Here is a 23,098-nt window from a genome sequence, read left to right as displayed (position 1 = left end):
TACCTGCGGTCTTTAATACTCATCGCAACTCATGGAACCGGGTTTACCTCATTCGCTTTCCGAGACGCAGCATAGTGATGTGCAATGAACTGGCACAAATGAAAAAGGAAAGCTCAGCATTACTTAATAAATAAATACGGAAATATCAAGAAAGCGTACCAAAGCACTTTACAAGGATGATCCTATAAAACTAAGTCTGTGCCTAGTTAGGGCTTCACAGTGGCACAAAATGAGCGCTGCTCTTTCCTATACACCATGACGCAATCTGACTAGCCTTAACAATTGCTTCATTGCCTTGGATTGGCCAGTAAGAAAGCCTGTAACTAATTTTAGTTCGTGAATTCCTGTGACCACCGGACTAAAAATAGCACTCAACCAAGCAACCTCCCGAAGTTCTTTAGCGATACATGGTTCAAAGAATACCTGAAGCCAAATAGAGGACTGCCCATCCTTGGTTGTGGTAACCAGCTGCTCACTTTTGTAATTGGTAGTCAATCCAAGGGACATTTCTCTTCAGATTAACTATAAAAGAAGATGAAGGCTTGTTTTCTTTTGGAGACGTCGGGTGAGTCTCCATTATACCTTTTAGATGACTGACACTCCCGTTTGATATACACTGTAGTGTTTTGTCTCTGACCTCAGTACAAGCGAAAATATTCCTTCTTCGACTCTTCCTTAATAATTTGGAGCAATCTATTTAATAGTTTATGGCAAAAAAGGTGGTACCTCCGAGGTGGTCCCATACTAATTTAGTTTAGATCCGCTCATTGGATTATGTATAAATTAACTGTACTCTTAAATTTTTGTAAGAGAATTGAAATCGGTTTTGTTTTTTTCTTAAAACTTATTTACTGTTTTCATCTAAGACGCCTATGATATTTCGACCATTTGCTATTCATCGAAATATCGAGTCCAGGCTCTCCATGCGTCATAGCAATTTCCAGTGCTGTTACTGAGTATTTTTCCATCGGTCGTTTGCGCTTAGAAAACTGTGCCCTTATGTACGATTTTATGTCGAAATTCGCAATAACAGTTCTCGACTACTGAATGTCCTCATGCACCTTTACGAAGGCCTGCGACAACTCATCCCAGCCGGGAAAAGCCGAGACGCACTTAAATTCGATCTTCGCCGGGGAGTGTGGCTAACTACTGGAGGGATCTGAACGCTTGGTAATTGTGTTGCAGCTCTCTTGTCTTGTAAATTTTTATGAGAGAAACTAGCCTTTGAACTTCCCGCACTAGGCTTATATAAGCTTAAGTGTTACTGCCTCCCTACGCCACGGCAGTTCTGTAATAGAGCAAGCGGTATATGAACTTAACTAATGTCGTTTTCTTTTCTACAAAAAATGTTGCTTTTTATTGCCCTCTCCTTAGTATTTGTGCATAGAGGGCAATGAGAAGGCAACATTTTTCGGTAGAAAAGAAAACGCCATAAGTAAGTTTCAAACCCAACATACAATGAAACACGATCACGAGGCATTCTACTTCAATTAGCCTCTCTAAAGTTTTGTAGCTGACACAACAAGAGACTTTTTGGTCTTCAGCCCTTGTGAGTAACTTCAGGGTTTTTAAAAAATTTCGGTATACACGTCAGCCTTATCACTCACCAAAACCTAGGTATATACCCTCGCACTAGCGAACATTGGAGTCGGTTAATGACTTTGGTCCGGATGACGTAAAGGGTTTGAAAGAGTTTATCGCCTAAGAAATGCGACGCTTATTCAGTAGTTCATTCAAGCGCTGGCACTGCGTCGCATGAAAAATGGGCATCGTGGCGAAGCTTGAGTGCCTCGTCCCTGAAATGCCCCAGAGAGCATAGACAAATTGAACAATCCTTTGGGTCCAGAGGGAATGAAATGTACTTACCTTTATTTCGAAAAGTAGACAACCTTCTAGTCAGAAATACGAGGTACCAGAGCAAAAGAAACCAAACTGAAGTCGAGAACATTCGCTTTGGTGGTGCGTATTAAAGGTGGCCAATTATTTAAGCATTTATTACCTTCGAAAAAAGTTAGTCTAAGCTATTTTCTCAATATCAATATTGGGCTAAATTGTATTTAGAAACATACATATATATGTATGTATGTCCAACGTTTACTGCCGCATCGGTAGTTTGGTCATCCTGAGTAACATACATATGTATGTAACCTATCCTACATCCTAGCCTGCAACAAACGCCATTTTGCTACAAAAAACCCTTCGGCACAGCCCACTTGCCTCAGCCTCACAGTTCTCGGTACTCTTTTTCCTACCTACTACATAATGGCACAGCAATTTACTAGTTCATTGCTTTGTTAGCCAAATAAATATACAATTTTTCTTCCAAAAACTTGATAGAATCATCGTCAGTCAACCAGTCGACAGCAGAGGGCTGTCAGTATCAGAGAACTGTTAGTAAGAAAGTCGACGGCAGGCCAGGCTAGCGGGGCGACAGGAATTCAGCACAAAACTCGTATACCAACTGCAAAAGCATTACTTTGATTTGAATTTTCGTTGACAATACCCAGTTGACCATGTCCCGCTGTTGAGTGACAGCTTTCAGCCAACCATCTACGAAGTCAGAGGGTTGATACATTTCATTTTCATTTTCATTTGCCTGCCTGCATTTTGGTTATAGTAGCGCGTACTTTTCTCATTTGCACTTTAAAACTCTCGAGTAATCTTGAGTGCTCTACGTCAAGTGCTGTTACTCTAATGTCATTCAATGTGCTCCGATGTGCCTGTGCCTACTGACTTGGCTCCTTCGTCGGGGTGTTGCCCCTCGACTACTCGACTAGCTTCACCTTTTTTGAGGGTGTGCAATATGTTGGCGCGTAACTCATTTTGCTATTCGACCCACCTATTTCGATTTCGATTTTCATTTTTTTATTTTTTCTTAAGTTCGTCCTACTCTTCGCCCAGTTTGTGTTATTTGCAAACGTTTCTTCAAATATTGGCAACCGTGCGGAATGAAATTTCTATTCGGCGAATTTGATTTTATTTACTTGCTGTCAAATTTATCCCGAAATTTGGTTGTAAATTCTTTCAATCGATCAACAACAACAACAATAATACATGGCAATCCCCATAGACCGCAAAGGAGGCGGAGAACCCTCTTATTGCTTCATGCCATATTTCGTTCCCTTCAAATACTTTTACATACATATGAACATACACGTTATATATGTATATGTATATAGCTATATGTACATACATTCTAGTAAATAGTTATTTACAATAAATCGTATTCGAATGTGATTTGGGCATTGTTGCTGCCCTAAGGCCGAATAGTTTTGTTTGGGTATGTAAGTAGATCTAATAGCATATAAATAGACAGCGGCAGGAAAATAAATAGGAATGCGAAATTTTAACAAGTTCTGGGCATTTCCCTTTTGCTTATTATTATTTTTTTATGACCAACTAACAAAAACCATCGCAGACCGAGTTTCAAACTTTATACAAAAATTTGAAAAAATTTTCATCAAAATTTCAAACTTTTTAATCATAATTTTTAAAAAAGAATTTCAGTATACTAAATGTGCCAGTTAAGTAGAAGCAGATAGGAGTTTCCGTTGGTTTTGGCGATTCGTTATGCTGTCGGTATCACGCATTTTCTTTCTTACCAAATAAATCTGTTCGACAACTTTTATATATGTATTGAGGAAATCACACAAAACCGTTAATAAAAAAATTCCAAAAATCAATCCTAGCTCCTTAGAACTAGTAGTTTATTGTATTAAATTTTAATGTGCTACAAGATCGCATACCTAGATTTTTTTGATTTTGAGTAAAAAATTTGAAATTTTGATGACACTTATTAAAATTCATTCATTTTTATAAATCTTGCTCAAGGCTTGAAATTTTGACATATATGGTTTTTGTTAGATAGTGAGCTATACTAATATGAAAAATAATAATGAAAAAGGCCAAACTCGTTAAAATGTTGCGTCCCTATTTATTTGATGACCACTGTACATACATACATATGTACGTTCATTAGAACGTACCAAAAAAAAGTTCGCCTTAGTCTAAAGTTTTGTGAGGCAATTTCCATATTTTTTTGTTTCAATGCAGGCTTGCGTAATCTAAAATCCTTTTTGATTTTAATTCCACTTTTAATTTAGAAATCTATTTGATTTTTGATTTGATTTATCGATCAAAAAAAAAAAAAATTCATTAGTGATTTAATTAGATGAACAAACAAAACAAATTTTATTTGTGATTTCATTCCCCACCAAGTAAAAAATTAAATTTATTTTGTGAACTGATTCCTCTACAAAAGGAGAAATAAAACTTATTTTGATTGTATTCATGGACAAAATAAAAACTTTTATTAAAGATTTGATTAGTTAAAAAATAAATTTTATTTGTGATTTGGATTGCATTGCAAAAACTCAAAAACCGTGCTTGCCTTACATAAAACAAGTACTTTAAGTTGGAAAATCACGAATCAAATTGATTTACTCGACAAATCAAATCACAAATAAAATAAATTTTTTATCTGGTAGACAAATCAAATCACATATAAATATATATTTTTTTTTGGCCGACGAATCAAATCACAAATAAAATTTCTCATGATTTGATTCTTCAAACAAGTAATAAATTTATATTATTTAAGATTTGATACAACTTCTAATTTAAAAATCAATCAATTTGATTTTTGGTTTTATGATGAGACTAATTTAAAACCACGCAATCCTGCCCTAAGCTTGTACTTGTACATACAGTACAGAATTCTTAATACATATTTATATACGGTACACACTTATGTACATATCTACTCATGTACAAATTTTGGCGAATTCGCAAAATTCCCTTCATCGCAAATGTACTCCCTCCCGCCAGCCTGCTCAGTACCACTTGAATTGTATTCAGAATTTAATGAGTAGTGAAGTAATTCAAGAAGTTGCTGCCGCTGCAGGCAATAACGGGGCGGAGAAAATGGCGAGAGAAGTTTTAATAGAAAAGCAACAGCCGGTGTGACAGCATACTATTTGGTATGGTTTATCGTGATGACCGCTCATTAGGCGTTGCATTAAATTTAATGGATTATTATTTATTTTTAATTTTTGTAAAGTTTTTGTACACTTAATGGACTGTGACAGTATAATCGATTATCACTTAATGATTAATGTGGAAATTATAATTGAAATTACTTAACAGTTATAATTAGTGTAAGAAGAGCGAGACAAATTTGATAAGCATGCAATTAACTCATACTTAAATTGGCTGCTTGGTGGGCAGCTGTTGGGGTCAATGAACCGTGATGATGACGTTGTCAAGTGATGTTGTATAAAACTCACGAATTTCAATTTCATTTTTCAGCTTTTGTGTGTCTTATCGCTTATCTGTTGTTTTGGGCAAAAGAAAATTGTATCTGAATGAAACTGCGCCAGGACACTGGAAAGAATTTATCGAAACCAAAGCATATTAGAGTCCAGGCTACCAAGTAAAATGGTTGCCTTAACTATAGTCGATCAAAAGCACATAATTTATTCAATAAGCTGAAACTAAAGGCGGCAATTTTAAAAGTGAGGTTTTAGACTATTACTTCCCTGAAATACTTAAGGGCAATTCTGGCTAAGATAGTTGAAAGTCTTTGTAAGACAATTAAAAGACAGTAGGGAAGGTTGTTTGAAGTTTTTTTTTTGTATTCTGGCACAAAAAAGGCTCCCTTGCTAACTTTCATGGTGAAAAGCCCTTTTGATAGAAAACAGATATACAGGATATCAACAAAACAGTCCCAATGGCCGAGTGAGAAAAGCACGCGAGTCCACGGGCAGCGGAATTTTTTCCCATTCTGTTTTATTTGATTTACTTTTAATTTATTGTTTAAAAAAAAAAAAATATACATATGTGTATATATTTTTTTATTTAATTTAATTTTTAGAAACACATTTTATTTCTCATTTTTGCCTTTTTTAATTTAATTTTAAGGTTTTATTGTTTTAAAATTGAACGCAAACGTCAAGCTGTGAAGTTCTACTTATATCGTGCCTTGATTGGTCTTTGTATTTTGCAAAGTTTATTGTGCTAATTTTGAGTAAAAGTTGCTATAAAAAGTGCCTACGAGCATCTTAGTGTGATAATAACCGAAGCTAAATGAAAGTTTTGTGATTTTTGTGGTTTATATTAAATTTTAATTAAATTTCACTAGCATACATCTAATCTTGCCGAGTCATTTGTTGTTATCATTGTTGTTGTTATTCCTTTGTAGTTAACTGAGATCGTTTCTATTTTTGCACATTTCTTTTTGCTCTTTTTGTTTACTTCGTTTAGTATTTCTTGTCACAGCTGTTTGCGCTGCGTTTATTAAGTGTCACAATACAGTGATACTCAAACTGTTCGCTACATATATTTTAAGCTAAATACATCAGCTCCTAAATTGTTGTGTGTGTTGTGTTAAACTTATTTTGCTTATCTTTTTATTAACATAAGTATTATTAAATCTTTCAATATGAAGTGTGATCTTGATAACTGGCAAATTAAAAGCGAATCTGAACGCTACTTATCGTGCTGGCTCTGTGATGGTATTTGCCATCTAAAATGTGCTGGTTTGACAGGAAGAATTCTGGACGCTATTAATGATGGCAAAGGTCTTCGCTGGTCTTGCTTAAAGTGCAGGTCAACCGAAGTTGATCTCTTTAAGTTGTTTAGGCAAACCAGAAATGGGTTTTCTGAGGTAGGGAGAGAGTTGTCGGTACTGACCGAAAAATTTAAACATTATGAAAATATATTTAAATCTTTTAAATGCTTAGATACCGTACAATCTATGAAGGACATTCATGTGTCAAAACGTAAGCGTCTTCATAGTCCGCCTAATGAAAGGACCGTTCCACGTCAGAACAATCTTCCGAATGACTTAATTAATCTTTCTTCTCCATGTCCACAGACAACGGAGTTATCTTCCTCAAAAGAACACATATCAAAGTCTGCTTCTAATAATAACGACCCTGCAGTATCTTCCCCGTCCCCCGTTGAAGTTGTGGCACCGCCATCTAATCTTCCAACGCTTACTCTACCCTCAATTAGTAACTCAGTTACTCAACCCCGTCCGCCGGTAATCGAGTCTGATACTAGGAGACTGGTTGTGGTTCCCCCAAAGAAGTCTATATTTGTATCTAGATTTTCGAGGGATACTTCCGAGGACGATATAAAGTTTTACATCTCGTCCAAAGTTAAAACTGTCAACTTAAGTATCAGAAAATTTAATTTTAAATATGAAAGAAATATTACTTCTTATTTTGGCCCTCCGGAGCTTTCGTTCGTGAATTTGAGTATAGGCCCAACAAAAATAATAATTTAGCAAATATTCCCCGTCAGAATAGTGAACCAAAAAACTGATTACTAAATCTGCTTTAAGTATTTATTATCAAAACGTAAGAGGCATAAATACTAAATTAACGAATTTATATCTTAATGGCCTTGAATGCAATTATAATATAATTTCTTTGACTGAAACTTGGCTCAAACCTCACACTTTTAATTCAGAGATTCTTTCAAATAATTATCATATCTACAGAAAAGATCGGGAGGACAGAGTCGGCGGTGGCGTACTCTTTGCCGTAGACTCTTCAATACCACCTGAAGAAGTTAGTCTTCCACACATTGAATCTGCAGAATTCAAATGCATTCGTGTTCAGGTTGGAAGGGGGTTTACTTACTTAGCTCTATGCTATATTCCTCCCCGATCTGACTTATCAGTGTATTCACAACATGTATCTTTACTGAAATCAATTAATTCAATGATTAAACCCTCTGATTCATTGATTGTGTTGGGTGACTTTAATTTACCAAATGTATCATGGAACATCATTGACAATGATATTGTACCTTTCTCGTCTAGCGCGTGCAACAACGTATTTTTAGAGGAGATGGCTGAACTCTGCCTGAATCAAGTTAATGTACTTCGCAATAAGTTTGGCAAAGTATTAGATCTTGTTTATGTTGATGATGCATCTAAGTCGGCTGTAAATAAATGTGACCCACTAGTTTTGCCCGAAGATGTCTACCACCCTGCTATTGAGATATCTTACGAAATTATAAACGATGGTCAAAATTGCGATGTCCAAACATACGAACCAAATATTCGCTTTGATTTTTCGAAAGCCAACTTTAAAAAACTGAATAAAGAATTGTCTAAATTGTCGTGGCCTATATACAAAGAAAAAGTTGAGCAAAGCGTTGCACATTTTAATTGTACTGTACATAGATTATTTGAAAAGTATGTGCCTCAACGCATGTGTGTTCCTGAAGAACAAACACAGTTATGGTTCACTAAAGAACTGAGAAACTTGAAAAACAGAAAGTCACGTTATTTTAGATTACACAAAAAAACCGGCTTACACTCATACTATGTAAAATACTCACTTTTGCGTCACAAGTTCTTTGAATTAAACAAAAAGTGTTATAAAGATTACTTGTGTAAAATCAAACGACGTATAATATATAACCCCAAATCATTTTATGATTTCGTAAACTCCAAGCGAAATGTACGTGGGTTTCCTTCCTCCATGAAGTATCAAAATACCGTCTCTGGTGATAATCAAACAATTTCTAACATGTTCGCTCAGTTTTTTAAATCCAATTATTCCACTAACTCCCAAGCATACTTTGACTATTCTTTTAAACTAAGTCCAATTAACTCAATACATAACCCTATAATATCTCCCGATGATGTTTTAGTTTACCTGAAGTCCTTAAAGCAGTCTTTTAGTTATGGTCCTGACCAGATCCCCACTTGTTTTCTTAGAAATTGTGCTGATTATCTCTATGAGCCGTTAACAGCCTTATTTAATTTGTCTCTTAAAGAGGGCGTTTTTCCAACTGTATGGAAGGAATCGTTCATAACCCCCTTACATAAAAGCGGTAGCAGGTCTTCAGTGGAGAACTACCGGGGCATAGCTAAGCTCTCTGCAATTCCTAAATTATTTGAAGCAATTATAACAAATCGGTTGACGCATTCTATCACTTCAAGCATTTCATATAGTCAACATGGATTTTGCAAGGGCAAATCAACTTCTACAAATTTACTTGAATTAACATCCTATATCTCAAAAGCATTTAGTGAGAGCAAAACTGTTGATGTTATATATACTGATTTCAGTAAAGCATTTGACAAAGTGTGCCACTCGTTGCTCATCTATAAACTTGATCTTCTTGGTCTTCCACCTAATTTTCTACGTTGGATCTCTTCATACCTCTATGATAGATCACAAAGGGTATTGTTTAAAAATACTATCTTTGACGTCATTGATGTTACTTCAGGAGTCCCTCAGGGTAGCCACCTAGGCCCGATTCTGTTCTTGCTTTTTATAAACGAGATTTCTACAGATATAAAATTCTCCAAAATTTTAATGTATGCAGATGATGTAAAACTTTATAAATCGTACGTTTCCATTGAAGAAAGGTCTTTGCTACAATCAGACTTAAACAGCATGGCTTACTGGTGTAAAGTAAATCTTATGCCTCTAAATCTTAAGAAATGTAAAGTAATGTGCTTCTCGCGAAGAGCTGTTCTGCCAGTTTCTTATATAATAGGTAACCATAATCTGGAACAGGTATACAATTTTGTGGACCTTGGTATCACAATGGATCCTAAGCTTAATTTTAATCTTCACATTAATGTGACAGTCAACAAGGCTAAAGGTGTACTTGCATTTGTGAAACGATGGTCAAAAGAATTTAGTGACCCTTATATCACTAAAACCCTGTTTACAACATTAGTTAGGCCGATTCTGGAATACGGCTCGGTGGTTTGGAATCCAAGGTATCAAATTTACTCAGACAAGATAGAATCAATTCAAAAACAATTCCTACTTTTTGCTTTAAGAAATTTCCGATGGGATTCTCAATATAGTCTTCCACCTTATACGAGTCGCTTAAAACTTATTAACCTTCCTACGCTTGCCAGTCGCAGGGAAATGCTTGGTATAATTTTTATGGTTAAATTACTGACAGGCTCAATTTCAAGTCCGTCTCTTCTGGCTGATGTAAGCTTTAATGTTCCCTTACGCGTATCAAGACACTTTTGTCCCATATTTCTGAAAGCTTGTAAAACCAATTTTGAATTGCACGACCCACTCCGTTGCATATGCCAGGATTTTAACTCTCATTCCAGCACGTTTGATATATCAGATCCGCCTTTCAGCATTAAGAAAGCGATACTTTCCTCTCTCAATAAGTGAATTATTGACATAAATACATAAAATCAGCTGATGAATTTAGTTCTGTAGCTGAACAGTTTTAGATCTCGACACTTAACAAACTCCTGCCTATCGTGTCTCGGCGCAAAAATTTAAAATATTGGTTCCGTACGTCATGCGGACTGCGCCCCTCGTGCGGATGGGCGGGAATGGAGGGTAAAAACCGTTGGGATATTATTATTATTAAAAAGAAATATATATATTTTCTTCATTTAATGTTTAGAAACTTATATCCTTTTCTTCCTTTTTAATTACTGTTTTGTTTTGTTTTCTAGCTTAATTAATATGTAATACTTTAAAACTTGTTTTTTCTTTTCTTTAGTAAAATTCTTTTAATTTAATTATCTTTTAATTTTTAAATTTTATTGTTTTAAAAAGTAAAAAATATATTTGATTTATTTTAACGGAACTTTTGGTTTTATCAATTTTTTCATTCTTTTAAGATTACATTATTTTAAAAAGAAATACTTTTTTTTATTCACTTTTATTCCTACAAAATACATACTAAAGAGAAGAATATTTTTTTAAATTCACTTAATTTTCAGAAGCCTATTTTAGTTTTTTTTTAATTCAAATTTTTTGAATTTATTGTTTTAAAAAGAAACATCTTTTCCATTTCACTACATTTTTAGAAACTTATTTTATCAATTTTTTCATTTTTTGTTTTCTTTTGTTTATTTTGTTTATTTTTTATCTTTCTAATAAAATTTTCTTTTAATTTTTAGTTTTTATTGCGCCAAAAAGAAAAACATTCTTTAATGTAATTTAATTTTAAAGAGCTTATTTTTTCCTATTTTAATACAAATTTCTTTTAATTTTTTGATTACATTACTTTAAAAAGAAAAATTTTTATTTATTCAGTTCATTTTAGAATACATTATTTTAAAAAGAAAAAATATTTGATCAAATTTATTTTTGGTTTTATTGTTTCAAAAAGAAAAATATATATATATATATCTTAATTTAATTTTTAGAAATACCCATGGCTAAAAGACAACTAGTCTTTCGAAAGACGAAAAGACCTTTTATACTAGTTGCCAGAGTTGCCAATTGTCTTACGAAAGACTTTTATCTTTAGAAAGAATGTAATGACTTGAAAGAAGTGAGGCACAACTCAAATAAATTTAGGTAGATTTGTTTTTTGTATAAATAAATTTTTAGAGTTATGAGTATCTTCAGTTAATGCAAATATTACTTTCTTCATGATTATATTTTCTAACTATAAAAAATACTGTTACACCTGTTTTTGTACCGATTGTGTTGAGTCTGTACGATCCACAAGCACTTATATTTCTGGATCTAATTTTTGTTGTTGTGCCTCTTTTGAATGGGATGTGCCACGTTATTTACCAAAGTTACTCATACGCCGCGTTGTTCAAAAATTTATGTAAAAATTTCATTTTATGATTTTTTTTCAGATTATTGCTGCCTCTCCTCTTCAAAACGGTTCATGAAGTAAACGATCATATCGAAAATACAAATACATATTTGGCATTATAAGGTATGTATGGGAGATTCCACAGCCATTTGATATATCGAAATTATTTTTAGCCCATAAACATACTTGAAAAGTCTGCAGAAGGTTCAAAAAATCCAACTTTTTGTGTTCAGAGGATGCACGCAGGGAGAAACATAGTTGTGGAGTAACTCCTTCAGACTCTCACTAATCATGAGCGCCGGTATCAGGGCTATGCTGATTACATAGTGATTATCACTGCAAGGAAGTGTGTGAGTACCCTCTGTGACAATGGAAACTAAACTTAGTAAGAGGTTGGTGTGTGGGATTAGGTCTGAACATCAACCCTCCTAAAATAGTTACCGTCGCCTTTTCTAAGGAGAGAACACTTCCATGTATGAGGAACATTACTTTAAACGGGGTCGGCGTCGCCACTGAAGTTAAGTACCTGGGTTTTATCCTAGATTCTAAATTTCTGTGGAAGGCACATGTTGATGCGATCACTGCCGAAGCCACGAGGGCACAAATAGTGTGCAAATATCTAGCAGGTAAGGCTTTGTGCTACAGTCCTAAGATCCTGAGATGGATGTCTACCATAATATCCGTACTAAGCTTCAACTTCTGGCGTATGAATGCATCAAGGGGGCATTGTGCACATGTCCGACGGCAGCACTGGAGGTGGTTCTCGAGCTTGAACCGCTTCATCTTAAATACCACAGAACAGTCAGCAAAATGTAATCTACTATACTTCATAAGAAAAGGTTTTGGTACAGGCCAAATCTTATCACCGAAGAACACGGGAAGCTAGGCTCCCAGATTCCAAATCAGTAGTTTTTGACAGAGAATTCAAGGTAGAGCTATGCAGTAGGGCAACTTGGAGTACCTGCTTTAATAGCCAGGCGGCACCAAAGGCTCTGTCACCGCTTCAGGTCAAATCCCCCTTGGTCCTTGAGTGCATCGACATCTTGTCTCGTAGGGCTTGAGCCCTTCTTTGCGAACGGGAGGCTACAACCTTACAAGGTACAGGGCAATTATAAACCATATAGCCAAAGAGAGACTAAGAATATTAACAATTATTCTAACGGTCACCGGAATGGTCACCAAAGAGGACCAAAAATCTAATATGTTTTCATAGTAACAATCCAACCGATTTATATTAAACCGCATTGTGCTCTCAAAATTTGGTCATCGGTTTTTTGTAGTTTGATACAAAAGAGTTATATCTCGGACCATTAATTTATTGAGAGCGGACTTCCAAGAAAACTGAGCTGTTTATAGTTGCGATAAAATTGACACCTAAATTCTATAAGCAAATTGGTACGAAAATTTTTGCAATGCAGTGTACTGTGCACGTTATCCATTGCCAGCCACCAGCAACAGAGAAAACCGCAAAAATGTTTCATCACAACTGCACTGGACACTTTGATGTAAAAGCTACCACAAGAGCGACGGGAGACATGAGCAAAAGCTACTGGCAGCACTAGATTTTGTCCACGCTGTTATGTTTCCAATGTCCAGCAAACTAGCGACTAAGCTATCATTCATTCAAAGAAGCGTCGACAACACAAATACCAAGTAAATCATACTACCGCTGTCAGTTTTGACGTAAGCGTCAACATCAGCGACAGCGGCAGCGGCAGCGTTATTATTAACGTCGACGTTGGCCTCAATGGCAGTTGCAGCCCAGAAGGAAGGAAAGCTTGCAGCGTCGGCTGAACGAATGCGGCCGTTGTCCGAAATGTGTCATTCCATTTTGTAGTTGGAAGTACTACTTGTCCGTAGCATAATAACTTTCTTTGTGGGTGCGCATGAGTGGGTGGGTGTGGTGTGGTGTGTGTGAGCTATAAAATGAGTGAATGAGTGAATGGTGCTGGTGGACTTATTGAGTGTTGCGAAGGCGAGCAGGAGGTGTGCTCTATAAAACGATCTGATTTTGAAGCTAAACAGTGTCACCATCACACCACGAGTAAAGAAACCGGTTGCGGGATGTGCGTGTGTTTTCGCGCGCCGAAGCTTTTAAAAGATAGCAGTCGCCTTACAAATTACTGCATACTAACTAAGCTCACTTCGGTTGCACTAATTCAGTGTTTTCCATTCAACTGCAACATATCGAGGACACTGACAAATCCCTCAAACGTTGCGCTGTGTCACCTTTTTTTTATACCCGAGCGCACTTGTGCACAAGGGTATTATAACTTTGTTCACATAACGGTTGTTTGTAACAGGCAAAACGAATCGAGATAGATATAGACAAATGTATACATAAATGATCAGAATGAAAAGAGAAATCGATTAAGCGGTGACTGTCTGTCCGTCCGTCCGTCCGTCCGTCCGTCCGTCCGTCCGTCTGTGCACACGATAACTCGAGTAAAAATTGAGATATCATAACGAAACTTCGTACATGCACTTCTATTGGGCGTGGGACGGATGGTATTGAAAATGGGCGAAATCGGACAATAACCACGCCTACCTCCCATATAACGGTAATTTTCAGAAATACGAAAACTGCGATATTTTAGTAACTACTGAAGATAATTCACTCAAAATTGACATTTAGAATAACTTTTAGACGAGAAATAAGAACATTAAAAATTTTTGAAAAATGGGCGTAGCCACGCCCACTTATAGTTACATGTGTATATTTTGGAAACCGCTGCACCAATTTCTTCCAAACTTGGCACAGTTGTTGACCCTGGTACAGCATACCAAATGGCCGAAAATGTTTAAAATCGGACAATAACCACGCCCACATCCCATATAACGGTAATTTCGAGAAATACGAAATCCTCGATAAATCAGTAAATATTAAAGCTAATTTATTCAAAATTGACGGTTGCAACAATTTTTTATCAGGAAATACGCTTATGATAAAATTTTGGAAAATGGGCGTGGCACCGCCCACTTATGATCACATTTATGTATATCGGTAACAGTTCTAGCAATTTGTACCAAACTCGGTATGATTATTGTGCTTGCCACATAAAAGCAAACCGTTGAAAATTATTGAAATCGGACTAAAATTACGGCCGCTTTTCATATAACGGTAAATTTCAGAAATGCTTGAAATTTCAATATTTCGAAATTTAAGGATGCTAGTTTACTTAATATTTATACACCCGCTTATCATGTAGCGGTAGCTTTCGGAAAGGTGGAAAACATATATTTAATACTTGCGCCGGGTATTTAATGTTCGGCTCCGCCCGAACTTAGACTTTCTTACTTGTTTTGCTTTAATCTACTTACATACATGGTGCTTTATCGCTTGCTGGTTTTCATTGCACCTGCATTCATTGCTCATTGAATTGAATGGGCGAGCAACTGAATGCCGGTCGACATGCCCATCCTCTTTGCCATCAAACTGTGTACTTATTACTCGGTACGGGCTTGAGTGTTCCTGTTAGACACGTGACTGTTTTTACAACTCACTTTGTTTGCTGTTGTTATTGTTGTGGTTGTGGCTGTTGCATATTCCTTATACTCCTTTTAATGTTGTACCCACTATTTGCGGCTTTGCCCCCATTTTCATGTTTTCCAAGCGCAAATACACACATTTGCTAATACTCCTTTTTGTGGTCTGTTTTGCTGGTATTTTACGAGTTGTATTGGCGACAACTCATTGCTTTTTGGTCTTCTTGAAATAAGAACAGAGCCCATGTTAGCGTACGAATTGTTTTGCGATATATCTATGTCATCTGTATATGTTTCGGCTCGCATGTGACAAGAGAGTGCAGAGAGGTAGAGCGCCAGGAGCTACAGTGCCGGTCACAAAAATCTACAAATAATAGGCTAGGTTAGGTTGCTGTGACCTCAGTGACTATTCTGCATAGAACTATGTTGAAGTTCTTATAAATAGTAGGATTTGTTTCTGTTCCTACACCGGATAGTTCCGTAAGAGAGCTAAAAAGTGTCTACCTAGAAAGCCCGCTCTGCTCTTGCCTAAAACTAGATAGCTACAGAAGCAGTACTCTACAGTTTCTTCTTCTTCCTGATATCTGCAATTGCTGCAATATTCATGGCAGAATAAATATTCCTAATCTCGAAGCGTGCCTACCAAATAGCCAATGACCGGTTGCACAAACCATGAAACATAGAAATGTACACAGCTACCTCTTTTATAGCTAGAACTTCTGACTGATAAACGCTGCAGCGGCCCGAAATTCGGACGGATAATTCCGGTCCTGATTCGTTAGAAAAAAGTCCGTAGCCCACAGTGTTGTCTAGGCCATTAAAAGCTACCTATTGTATTTCCTTGGACCACCATAAATTTACTATGGACACTTGGGAACTGTGACGACTTTTCAGCTGCACACTGGATTTGAGCCCACCTATCTACCTGGAGGTAGCTTCCCACTACTTTCATCAACTGCATCAGTATCTTGAATCGTCGCTTCAATTATGTATGTGAACACAACTGACCCCTGGATTTGCCTGGTCTAAACCCATGAGATCTGCTTCTGATATTGCAGGCTTATTATTATTTGTTTAGGTCGTTATTCTCAAGGTCTGCTTTTAACTTTCCAAACAAAAATGCAACATTTTCTTCATAAAAAAAAAATAAATTATCTATCTTTCTACTTAATTAAGCTAAGTACTTACCTTTATAATCAGTGCAAACCCCCTAAAAAATAAATTAAAAATTCCAACTAGCAACCGCATGCGCAGTTGCTGCAATCACTTGCTGTTCACCTCTTAAGCTTAAAATTTACGAGTATTTAGTATGTAAGTAAGTGCAGTAAACTTTGTGCACTGAAGCAACTCACCCTTTTTGTTCAAGTATATATATGAAAGAAGACAAGAATGTGTTATCCTTTTATTTGTGTTGCTCCCCTTTTCGTTATTATAGAATATTTCTTAATATTGAAAGTAATGCTTTTGCTTTGTGAAATTCTTGCATCTTCTAAATCTATGATCATAAGAACTTACATACATATATGTATGTATGTGTGTATTTCTCTCGCATTCTTGATAAACGTAAATATGTACCTGCAATCAGGTGTAACTTTTTTTTTATTTTTACCACTTTTCTTAAGCAGGGATTTATTTTAATTAAAAAATATCACGCGAAGTAATAAACCCTCACCAAAGTTCGCAGCAAGGTAAAATGGAGACTAGTGATTTTGAATGCAGTGTTGGAATGCAAAACAATTAACGAAATGAGTGCAAGATGTTTGAAGCATTAGCTTAGGTAGCCTAGAAAAAAATAGAAAATAGTTCCATCTTAACTTGCATAGATGAATCAGTATATGTACTGTTTACGGTCCTATCGTCTATCGGTCAATCAGCCTAATTTACTTTAGTCTCAAAAGTACTCAGAAAGTGAGGAGACCGAAATACACCAACGAACAATTTAATAGAACGGCGGTAATGCTCGACCTACAAGCACGCGTGGTCATTTCAAAGATTGTTGTGGGATTAGTTTCAGCTCTTAGCACTCTTCGTGGACCAGCACTTTGGTTTATAGAAGCACTTGAACTAAATCTCAGTCAAATAAGGGTCTCCACGACGTTTCTTAAGCATACGTGGATAAAAAAGACCTAGAACTATGTAACCTGTTCCGTAACCTGTTAGGTAAGGTTGCAGGGCCGCCTTCGTAGGTGGAGGCACACCAACACGTGGTTTAAGCGGTTTATTGTGGTGCCTCTAAGAGGGGAGCGGAAAAGGACACAGGAATGCCGGTATGGTGAAGGAGAGGGTAGAAACAGAGGTGGGGTTTCCACCCCCCATAGGGTGACGCCTATGACTGCTTTTAAGAAAAACGCTCCGTAATCAGAACGAGGCTCCTAAAGTGACCGATATCCACTCTCGAAAGCTCATCAGGAGTGTGGGAAAAGTGCGACCTAAATTACTTGAACCTTACGCTCATAAAGGCAGGGAACCAAGGCAGTAGTTGTTGAGATGATTCCACCTCATCATCCTCTACGAAAGTGGGGTGCAGTAAGGGATGATATTCAGCTTTACCGTATGCTTACCGATCACGTAATAACCAGTCAGAGCTCCCAACTATAGCGAGACGTGTAACTTGCTTAGTCTCAAGATCTTCATGCACCAAACTCCAGTCTACAAGTAGCCAGAAGAATTCAACCACCTTGTATTCCAAAGGTTTTCGCCCAGCGCTCGACGAGTTGACTAAACGACCATCTATCCAGAAGTAGACCACACGAGGTCAGGTAAGCACCCAGACTCTCTCTATCTGGTAGCACTTCCTCAAGGGTTGCCTGTTTTATCAGGTCATCGGCCCTGCTCCAAAAAGCTTGATAGCGTAGTAATCCGATGCGGTAGATAATGGAGTCAAACAATTCTTCACCGTTCTCGAACGATACTCACCTCCTTAAAATGCGTTACACTAGAGTCCACCTAGTCTGAAGCCTGTTGTTATTATAACAGCATACAAATTCCCCAAAGAGTTTTTGGAGAGAGTTGCTGGAGTGGCAGTCCTTGGCCACTTATAAATCTGGGTCGTTCCGGTTACGTAGACCAGACTCGACTGCCGTGGGAACGACTAGTCGGAAGCCTCCTTGATTGTGGCTACCTCTGCTTGGAAAACGCTACAGTGATCCATTAAATAAGTTAACAAGACCCTGATTTCAAATACTGCACCCCTTCCAGTCCTCTCTCGTTATACTATGGGTGGTGGAAGATCTATTCGAACACAAAATCGGTGTGCAGTTGTCCGTCCGAGTCGGTAGGAACTCGAAGCTTATTAGAATACAAAAGGGACCATAGCTCGAGGCGAACGTAAAGCTCACCCCTTCTAGCCTTACTGCGGCGCGCGCAGCTTCAACTTTACCTGCAATGTCTATGGACTTTATGCCCATTTCTCATCTGCGTCCATTTTAAATTCAAACTTGTTTCCATACTCACGTTAAAACTTTTAAGAGCGGGCGTTTCCAGTAAGAAACCTACATACCACACGTAGCGAAAAGTACATTTAATTTCCTTATTGCTAAATCTCTGTCACACGTTTTTCACATTTTCCTTCCGCAGGACCATGTCGGTAACATATGAGGAATTTTTCCGCGATAAAGCTCAAACGACAAAGTCGTAATTTCAGCAAGCTCTCCTTTCATTTTAAACTCGTACTTAGTAGTGGTACGTAGGTAAGTCGCTACATGATTAATCACAACACTTTCCAACCCATTAATTTTTGTACCATTTAGGTACAGACAGCCGTACTCGGATAAGTGCAAATTGTGAAGTGGCGAATATGTGGCGAGAAGTTGTTCAGACTCGAGAGTAGAGTGTTTTGAGCTGTGTAGCGCGGATGTGACTGATGTCTCACATGTACTCAAATAAGTAAATAACTACTTACCTATGTATCTAACTACGTATGTATGTCTGCGTGTTCGTGTACACATTTACAATAGTATCAGTTATCCCCCAAAGCCATTTGCAGTGACTTAAACGCATAAAATGCGAAAGGGCGGAAGGAACTAAAGTACATAAAATAGGCGAGGAAAGGTGCAGAGTTTGTAGACGGCACTTAGTTACCTTTTTCGTACGCAATGAAAACGTCTTCTATCCGCTATGGCTAGCGGATATTGTTGCTGTTGTTGTTTATGTTCTTGTCGCGACAGAATATATTTACTTGAGCAGCAGTTGGCGACATTTGCAGCTTTTGCAGGATAACGTAGCTAACGCATTTGCAGCGGCGAAAAGTCAGCGCTATAAATTTTCCAGTTAAAAAAGACGCTGAACTTAATGGTGCAAACGGAAGAGACGTAAAAGCGCACCAAGTAGTATGCGGAGTAGTGCTGTGAAAATATTGTCTGAGTGAAAATGCGCGCGTGATGTGCGAAATTTTGCAATAGTACTTAAGCAGCCGGTGACAGATGGCAAGAAAAAAAAGAAAGTGTTTTAGTGGGTTGGAACAAATTTCAGCGCTTTGTGGTGGGGATGCGCGGCATGCAAAAGACCAGTAGTTGTACCTATGTAGTGGCAGTGGTGCTTGCTAGCTGGGGGTGACAGAAAGACAGTAAAGTGGTGGAATAGTGTGGCTAAGTAGTAGTTACATACAAATTGAGAGAGAGTCGCTGCAGTTGTCACAGCTTTGTCACTGGCCCTTATCCACGCGGAAACTGGCGCACTAACTTTGGCATTAAAAGTTTTAACACTTACCAAATGGTGTCGCGACAGCAACAACTCATAGACAATAACTACCATACACTAGCACCTTTTCACCGTATGTTTTCCATCCGGTGTGAGCAGTTGCATAAGAGGTGTGAAAAGGTTTAAACAAAAAAAAAGAAAAATAATTAAAAGCAAAAAGCTGTAAGTCCTGTCAGTTGGAAGCGAATACAAAGTCGGATTCTCATTTCCATAGAGTGTTGGCTGATTTCCGTATGGAAATCCGTGAAAACTGGCAACAAACCGAAGTACGTAAGACCAATTTCAGATTAGAAGGCAGCCAAATACAGCCATACATAGGTGTATGCAGGATTTTGTGAGGGGATTGTCTTCCCCTTAATGGTGGATAATAAATATTCTGTTTGTATTTGACTTTGGAATAAGGGAGAGTCCTTTTCCGTGCCTAGGATGGGTTGTGACACGTTGAAAACCCTTCAGGGATGTGGCTAAGCCCTAAGACAACCGATCTTTATTTCAAAAAGAGCCTACTTCGTATTAGGCTTAAGAAAAAGGGGTGGTATTGTGCTTTAAGCGAAGAGGTTCTAACAGATGTCTCGTCTGCCTCTAATACTAGTTTAGGACCATTTCGTGACTAGTTCGGGTTCATTTCGGCATTTATTCAGGCCCGTTTCGGGTCCTGTTCAGGACCTTTTCGGGACTACGTTACGACTAGTATTTGAGGCCCATTTTGGATCTATTACCGGGCCATTTAGAGTTCGGAATCATTAAGGAGCTAGTTCAGGACTATTTTAAGGCCATTTTGGGACCTTCTCAGGACTATTTTAGGACCATTTCGGAACTAGTTCGGGATCATTCCGGAGCTTTTCGTGATCTATTCAGGAATAATTAAGGACCATTTAGGGACTTGTTCGCAACCCTTTAACGACTAGTTCAGTAGCATTTCGGGATCATTCTGACACTAGTAAAACACCGTTTCGGGATCGTTTCAAGGCTTCCTCGAGATTATATCGGGACAAGTTCACGACTTTTTTAGAACCATTACACGACAAATTTGCGATGTCCTGATTAGTCCTGAACTATGCCCAAAGTGGTTATGAAAAATAATAATATAACACGACCTATTTATGTATGTAACTGAATCGCTTAATGCTTTACACATCAAATTTCATTACTACCTGGTAATGACATCTTGTTTTCATTCGCAAAGGGATTCAGAGCTTAAACGTCTATGTGGATCTGTCTGGCTCTCTATTTCCCACGCAGAAACCCAACGCTTTAGATAGCAATTAAATCTTTTGCCTTTTCCACAGTCTCTATCCGAGCAAAATCTCACATGAACCCTTTCTTAATAGTTTGCATAAACGATTTTGGCCGAGTTTAATGAAGCTTTTGCCTCCAACTGACGCGGATCAGAATTGGAAAGTCAAGACAAGTCTTTCTTCAGTTGGTCTTTCCAATCCGTAGATGCATATATTTTTTTCGTTTTTTCTAATGCTCAAACAGCCTGAATGTAATAAATATGCAGCCGCCTCTCTTCTTCGCTTCCGTCCGGCACCCCTTCGCTTAATTGTGGCATTGAGCTCGGTGCGAAGTTCTTTGGGGAAATTTTCGGCGGTTACCTTGCAGCGGATTTCGTTACACAATTCTCCAACTCAAAATCTATTGGCGGCATAATATTAATTGGGTTATTCTTGTCCATTATTAGTAATACCATTTAATAAGCTTCAATCGAGCTGATTCTGTGAGCTAAGCGATACGGCCAGAAAGTTTACATGGATACCAACTTTATGCTTTTGGAAGTAAATATTAATTTGCTCGGCTTTGTAGGGCGAAAAACTTTAATAGATCTTAATCGGGTTTAGTAAACTAAAGAAGAAAAAAAAAATATTAATGTAGGGGACAGCACCACGAAACCAAAAGGAAAGGAAAGAGAAGTGCTGAAAGACTTTCAAAGGCCCCAAAATGTTTCCATAGACAAAAGTCTTTCGTAAGACAATTGACAATTCTGGCAACTATCTTGGAAGCTCTTTTCTATCTTTCAAAGGCCTGCTTCCGAGGGTGTTTAGGTGTTATTCTGTTCGTCTGCTATCAGTATTTTTCTAAAAATTAAATTAAATACAAAATATGTATTTTTTCCATTTTAAAGCAATAAAAACTGAAAAAAATGAAATTAAAAAATGAAATAGAAAAATTTATTTTTGTTTTTAAAGCAATAAAAACTGTAAATTAAAAAAAAAAACTAAATTAAAGAAAGAAAAAAATTAATTTGCAAAAGGAAATCAATTAATAAAATGAGTTTCCAAAAATTAAATGAAATTAAAAAATTTCTTTTTCTTTATAAAACAATTAAATCTAAAAATTAAATAAAAAACTAAAACTGAAAAAAGAAAAAAATAAAATTTAGAAAACATATATTTTTCTTTTTGAAACACTAAAGTCTAAAAATGGAAATAAATTTGAATTAAAAAATAATTAGAAAAAGAAAAAATAAAATATATGAGTTCTTAAAAGTTAAAGGAAATAAAGAAATATTTTTTTTTTTGGTTTTTAAATAATAATATTAAAAACGAAGCATCAGGGTTTGCTTGCCTTAATTTTATGGTAATAAAGATTTTTTTCCAAACATATTGAATCTTTAAATATTTATTTATTATTTAAGTGAATTTTATTTCGAGATATTTTTCTTTTAAAATGCAAATATCGGTGGTGTCAATCTTCATTTCGCGAAAGAGAGAGCGAAAAGCTTAAAAAACATGCGTCTCGCAGACGTAGGTTACCAAAGTAGGGTTGGTAGAGTTACGACGAAGCATTCTGTCAGAACAGCAGCACAAGTTTCTTCAGCTTTCCACGCATTTTTCGAACAGTTATGAACAGCTATATTAGTTAGGCTTAAGACGTCCATCCGAAATCTATGGCAACTCTTGGCTATTGTGTGCTAAGTTGATACTTGCAAACTAACCGAGGTATAGGTGAGTCAATGAATTGCCGCCCGGCTAGCTGAGAATATGTTCTCATGTGCCATGCCATCATCTAAAATAAAATCTATATGCACATACATACATACATAGCTTCCATGACTGCGAAAAGCCGTAGAAAAGTTGTGGTTAGTTTATACCAGAATTTTCTATACGCGGAAAATAGCATTTTAACAAAAACTACAGAACATTCAATTATCAATAGCCCTTAGGCACAAGTCTGCCACAAGTCATAACACATGGCAGCAGGCGCCACTCGCTCGTGTCAATAGCATTGGGTTACTGCCATTATTAGTAATGTGCTTACCAATTTATTACCACTACCGCAGACAACCGAAATGATTGCTTTGCCTTGCCTATGAAAGGTGGGCTAAATTTAGTGGTTGCTAGTGGTT

General features: G+C 37.0%; 1 protein-coding gene across 2 annotated transcripts in view; it reads left to right on the top strand.

Moving 5' to 3' along the window:
* The window catches only part of LOC118742535 (protein tincar), a 418,562-nt gene that overhangs the window by 90,342 nt on the left and 305,122 nt on the right, over window positions 1-23,098 (top strand). For both annotated transcript variants that reach the window (XM_036474692.1, XM_036474686.1), the window contains exon 3: window positions 11,606-11,688. The gene's annotated coding sequence lies outside the window, so the exon portion shown is untranslated. The remainder of the gene's footprint in view (window positions 1-11,605; window positions 11,689-23,098) is intronic.

Source organism: Rhagoletis pomonella, unplaced genomic scaffold, assembly GCF_013731165.1.
Source record: "Rhagoletis pomonella isolate Grant_MI unplaced genomic scaffold, Rhpom_1.0 Rhpom_scaffold_00001, whole genome shotgun sequence".
NCBI lineage: Eukaryota > Metazoa > Arthropoda > Insecta > Diptera > Tephritidae > Rhagoletis > Rhagoletis pomonella.
This window is presented reverse-complemented; position numbering and strand designations above follow the sequence as displayed.